We start from the raw sequence: 6,580 nt of genomic DNA, 5'->3' as shown, positions 1-6,580 counted from the left end.
GAGCTAAGAGCTAAGATCCTTCGTTGGGGACATGATTCCAAGGTGGCAGGTCATGCTGGGTTCCTCCGATCCTTCCTGCTCATCAGTCGTCACTACTGGTGGCCTAATCTCCGCTCGGATGTTAAAGACTGCGTTAAGGCTTGTCACGTCTGTGCTCAGTCTAAATCTTCCACTCTAGCCCTTGCTGATCTTCTCATGCCCTTGCCCATTCCTAAGGAGCCCTGGTCTCATATCGCCATGGATTTCATCACTGATCTTCCACTGTCGGAGAATAATACGGCCATTTTGGTAGTAATCGATCGGTTCTCCAAGATGGCTCATTTTGTTCCTCTTCCTGGTCTCCCTTCTGCCCCTGCCTTGGTTCCCATTTTTGTACGAGAGATTTTCCGCCTTCATGGTGTTCCTTCTCATGTCGTTTCGGACAGGGGTGTGCAGTTTACTTCTCGTTTTTGGAGAGCCTTTTGCAAATCCCTCGACATTACCTTGGTTTTTACCTCTTCTTATCATCCCCAATCCAACGGCCAGACTGAGAGAGTTAATCAGGAGTTGGAGGTCTTTCTCCGTACCTTGGTCTCTGCCCATCATTGATGACTGGGCATCACTATTACCGTGGGCTGAGTTCTCCCACAATAATCATGTCAACGTCAGTTCTCAGAAAACATCCTTTGTCACTGTTTATGGAAGACATCCTCAACTCCCTCTTCCCATGACTTGTTCTTCTGACATTCCAGCTTTGGCTACTGTTCAGGAATCATTCAATTCCATGTGGGCTGACGTTCATGATTCCCTCCAGAAAGCTGCCTACAAATTCAAGAGTTTTGCTGACCGTCGCAGGCGTAAGCCACCTTCTCTTCAGCCAGGAGACAAAGTCTGGCTCTCCACCAGGAACATCAAACTCCGGGTTCCTTCTCTCAAATTTGCTCCAAGATTCATTGGCCCGTACACAATAATTTCTAAACTGAATCCAGTTTGTCTCAAGCTCCAGATTCCCAAAAGCCTCAAAATCTCTAACTCCTTCCATGTTGCCCTTCTGAAGCCTTTAATCCTCAATAAGTTCTCTCGTCCTCTCTCTACCGTAGCACCGGTCTCTGAGGATGATCAGGAGTACGAGGTTAGCCAAATTTTGGATTCCCGACTCTGTAGAGGCATTCTCCAGCACCTCGTGCACTGGAAAGGTTTTGGTCCTGAGGAGAGGTCGTGGATTTTGGCTTCCGAGGTCTTTGCACCTTGTCTGTTGAGGAAGTTTCATTTGAAGTTCCCCTCTAAACCTGGTCCCAGGCGGGGAAGGGGGAGGCCTCGTAAGAGGGGGGGGGGGGTACTGTCATGGTTATGCAATGGAGTTTGTCTGCTTACCTGTCTCCATGTGTTCATCTCTAGAGACCAGCCGACCCTCACCTGACTGCCTTTGTAATCCATCCTCTGGCATGGCTCCACCCTAGCTCCTATCAGACAACTCTATATTAACCTGTGCACTGCAGGCCAACCCTGCTGATCAACCTTTGTGTGTTAGCTTCCTGTTACCTGCCCTGTGCTCTGCTGTTGTTCCGTTACTGACTTTGGCGTGTCCTTGACTATCCCTGTTTGCCTGTGATCCTGACCTTTTGGCGTGTCCCTGACTATTCCTGTCTGCTTGTGGCCCCAACCTTGGCTTTGTCCCTCACCATCCCTATCCTCCTGTTGCCTACTGTGGGTGTGAGCTGGGGGACCCTGGGGGTCGCGACCTGGAGCCAGTTGCAGCCAAGTCCATCCTCACCACTAGAGGCTCTGGTGAACACCTGCTGGCTCTTAGACTCCGCGCCCCAGGGAATCTTACGCTCTAACCCCGGTGGGATCCATCTTGGTGTTCTGGTGGCCCTGCCTTCGTATCACCTTGACCCCTGTCTGCAGCAGTCAGCCGTAGGGTCCACAACCTTGCGGTGCACTCCAATCCCTATGGTGTGCATCTGTCACCTGGCCTCAAGGTGACCTGACACCACCACACATAGATGCAACATATCACGGAGGACCTTGTTGATGAACTGCTGAAAAACTGCAGGAGCGTTACAAAGGCCAAACGGCATTACGAGGTATTCATAATGTCCTGTCCTGGTATTAAATGCAGTTTTCCATTTGTCGCCCTCCTTGATCCTCACAAGATTGTATGCCCCTCTCGGATCGAGCTTCATGAAAACCGTTGCTCCCTTGAACCAATAACCACCGGATAATGAGCAGGGGAAATGACTTGAAATTGAATTATGTCATGGTGAAGAGCCCCTATGGCCATGGTCAATGGAGCAGTCTCATGAGTCACAAGGGCAGACTGTGGTGAGGTCTCTCATCATTAGCCTCAATGGCAAGTGGAGTGCTAGATAGTAGTCTTGCTGCAAGTTCCCTGACAAACAACATCACTCAAATGTTTTTAATAAGGCAGTGAAAAAAGAAATGATGTGTAGTAATGTTATCCAGATCACTCATCATATATTTGGAGAACTTAGCAGCATTATACATTACAGACTGATTGCTATGAGTCAGGGTAGACATAAGTGACCTGACAGCAATTACAGTTTATGGTAATGGCTCTGTTGCTCAAAATGTTATTTTTGTTATTTTTTCCTGCAGTGCTAGAAGTAGTTGCTAATGTTTAAGGGCCGGTTCACACAGCGAGGCGCGGCGAGGCGTCTCCGACTTACCTTGCCGCGACCTGCGGGGAGCTCAGCGGCGACTTGCAGAGGACTTCTGTATAGAAGTCAATGCAAGTCGCCCCCGAAGTCGCCCCGAAGTAGTACAGGAACCTTTTTTCTGAGTCGGAGCGACTCGAGTCGCTCCTCTCAGAACGGTTCCATTGCACAGAACGGGGGCGACTTGCGGGAGCGAGGCGAGGCGAGCCGTGTCGCCTCGCCTCGCCTCGCCTCGCTGTGTGAACCGGCCCTAACTGTTCACTTGCTGATATATACAGCATAAACAGCTGTACAATAGAATCAATCAAATTAAATGGAAAACAAATGATGGACAAAACAATTCCAGAACGTATGCAGTGTACTGTAAAGCATTACATTTTAACAGTTTTATTAGGAACCAGGAAACAATGTTTTCAAAATAAAGATTATAGGTTACACACGCCAAAGAAAAAAAAATGTATGTATTTCTGATAAGAATGTGATTATTCTTTATCTGCATGGGAATTATGAATGGAATATCATAGTTACACAAGCAAAGGAAAATATTTGAACTTTTGCTAATGTAAGCAAGGGTGGAATAGCATGGATACACGTCCCATGTAACATATTTGACCTTTAATTGATAAGAATGTGGGTATAATTTTTCAATATGGGGATTATGGGGTGAATATCATTGTTGCACATCTCATGTGATGTATTTTAACGGTTTCTGATAGGAATATTTGTATAATTATTGTACTACATGGGGATTATGGGTGGAATCTCCTGGTTACACTTATGCCCCATACACACGGTCGGAAATTCCGACAGAAAAAGTCTGATCGGATTATGTTGTCGGAAAATCCGAGTGTGGGCTCTATGGGACTTTTTCTGTCGCAATTTCCGATGGAAAAAGTTTGAGAGCTGGAGCTAAAATTTTCCGACATCAAAATCCGATCTGACTTTTTCCGATTGTGTGTAGAGAATTCCGACACACAAAGTGCCACGCATGCTCAGGAAAAATTTGGAGATGAAAGCTATATGGCTACTGGCCTCTATGCAGTCCCGTTGTACGTTTTGTACGTCACCTCGTTTCAAACGATCAGATTTTCTTTGTGCGAACGTGTGTATGCAAGACACAATTCAGCCAAAATCCGTCGGAAAAAATTAGACGGATTTTGTGGTCAGAATGTCTGACCGTGTGTGGGCTCCACGGTCGGACTTTCCAAAGGAAAATGTGCGATCAGATCTTGTCGGAAAATCCGATCGTGTGTGGGCTCCATCTGACTTTTTCTGTCAGAATTTCCGACACACAAAGTTTGAGAGCAGGATTGAAAATTTTCCGACAACAAAATCTGATCGTTTAAATTCCGATCGTGTGTAGACAATTCCGACGGACAAAGTGCCACGCATGCTCAGAATAAATTACGAGACAAAAGCTATTGGCTACTGGCCCCTTTATAGTCCCGTCGTCCGTGTTCTATGTCACCGCGTTCTGAATGATCAGATTTTCCGACAACTTGGTGCGACCATGTGTATGCAAGATAAGTTTGGGCCAAAATCCGTCGGATTTTGTTGTCCGAATGTCCGACCGTATTTATAGGGCATTAGTATTACTAAACCTAGGACCCTGCATTCAATATATCTGGTAACCCACAGTACACAGAACATGGAAATGCAATTATTTTAGTAAATATAAACTGCTAAATACCTTTTCTCATTAACAGTATATAGCAGTCTTTTGACGTCTATCTGTGTCTGGTTAAAGCTTGTAGGAGGAGATTTGATCTCCTCTGACTGCCCTGTGAGGCTGCAGGACCCTTGACCCTCTGTCTGGACAGTGCTGGTTGGCCCTGTGCTGATCACATGCACTCTCAAAAACTCAGAAAAACTCTCTAGCAATACACACCAAATTGAGCATGTGCAGAGTGCCCCCAAGGCTCTGTACTGTCAGCAGATAGATTGGGTACTGTGGAAGAAGGGAAGGATCAGAGAAGACAGGATCAAGCAGCCTTTTTACACAGTGCAGAGGATTAACCCCTTAGGTTCCACATTGGAATTAGGGATGGAATTTCATGGTTACACTTAACAAGCAACATATTTAACCCTTGAAGTTTCATATGTCAAGGACCATATTTGGCCTGTGTCTGATAAGAATATTGGTATCATTTTTTTTTTCTATATGGGTATTCTGGGTGGAAAATCTTTTTTTTTCTCCACTTAAAGAGTTTTGCTGGTTTTTGGACATTCATTTTACCACAAAATTTAATCTAAAGGTTTCGTATTGATTTTGGTGGACTTTTTTTATTGTTTTTTTTTTTTCAGTTTTTTTGTTATTAAAATATTGAGAAAGCATTTTATCACATATGTGACAGCTCAACACGTTTGCTTATATATTTTTGCTTATATGGTGTGTACATATTTGTGAGTGCTGCTGTTGTGTCATTTATTTATTCATTCATTTAATTTTACATAGCACACTAAGCACATTTATTCCTATATATAGATAAATATTTCTACATGGGGATTATTGGCTGGAATATTATAATTACACATGCCAAGAAACACATTTATCCAGTTTCTGAGAGTAATAGGGATATAATTATTTTTATACATGGAAATAATAGGTGGAATATCAGGGTTACAAATATCAAGTAACTTATTTGATCTGATGCTGATATGAATATGGTAATACTTTTTGTATACATGGGGATTATGAGTGAAATATTATGGTTTCTGACAAGAATATGGGTATTAATATTGTTCTACATGGGTCTTATGGATGGAATATCATGGTTACATTAACAAGGAACATATCTGACCTTTTTCTAGATAAGAATATGGCTAACATTATTTTTCAACATTGAGATTATGTGTGGAATATGATGGTTACGAATCACACATAATATATTCAATCTGTTTCTGATAACAATCACTTAGGAAACACTTAACAAGGAAGACATGTAACTGGTTTCTGATAAAGTGTCCTTTGGTATGAGAAATCATCATATTCTACCCATTATTCCCATATATAAAATAATTATTACCCATATATGTATCTGAAACACGTCAAATATGTTCCTTGCTATGTGTAATCATGATATTGCACCCATAATCCCAATGTAGAAAAAAAAATATATATGCATATTCTTTTTTTTTTTATCTTGCGAGAGTGCATGTGATCAGCAGAGGGCCAATCAGCAATGTCCAGACAGAGGGACAGGGGTCCTGCAGCTTGATAGGACAGTAAGAGCGGAATGACAACTCATCCTTCAAGTTTTAACCAGACACTAATAAAAGTCATAAGACTACTCTGATGAGAAAAGGTATTTAGCAGTTTATATTTACTAAAACTATTGCATTTACATGTTCTGTGTACTGTGGGAGACCAGATATAGTGAATGCAGGACCCTGGGTTTAGTAACACCAAGTTTAACTATGATATTCCATCCATAATTCAAATGAAGAATATTAATTATAGCCATATTCCTATCAGAAACAGGTCAAATGTAGGAATGAGCCCACAGTTTGAGTCGAGCATAAGTTCATCTCGAACATCGGGTGTTCATTTGTTCTAAAACTAACCGAACATATGGGGGATTCATGGGAAATTTGAGTGCCGCAGAACACCCCATAATGCACTGAAAGGTCACAGTGCATTGCTGTATGATGATTGGCCAAAGTATTCACCTGACCTGGATGCTTTGGCCAATCACAGAGCGCTCTGCTGAGAGAGCCATAATTGACCAAAGACAGGGTGCCTTTGGCCAATCATGGCTCAGGAGGACTAAGTCCATGCCCCACACTACTGCTTACATAGCGGCCGTGTATAATGTGTGGACGAAGATAGTTTGAGCAAGATTAGGCAGACGGGTTAGTTATTGGCAGTGTATTTGATATGCAAAAGTATTCACCCCTTGGCTTTTTACCTATTTTGTTACATT

The sequence above is a fragment of the Lithobates pipiens genome, unplaced genomic scaffold (assembly GCF_037356315.1).
Source record: "Lithobates pipiens isolate NorthernLeopardFrog02 unplaced genomic scaffold, aLitPip1_a1.2 Scaffold_8, whole genome shotgun sequence".
Taxonomy (NCBI): domain Eukaryota; kingdom Metazoa; phylum Chordata; class Amphibia; order Anura; family Ranidae; genus Lithobates; species Lithobates pipiens.
This window is presented reverse-complemented; position numbering follows the sequence as displayed.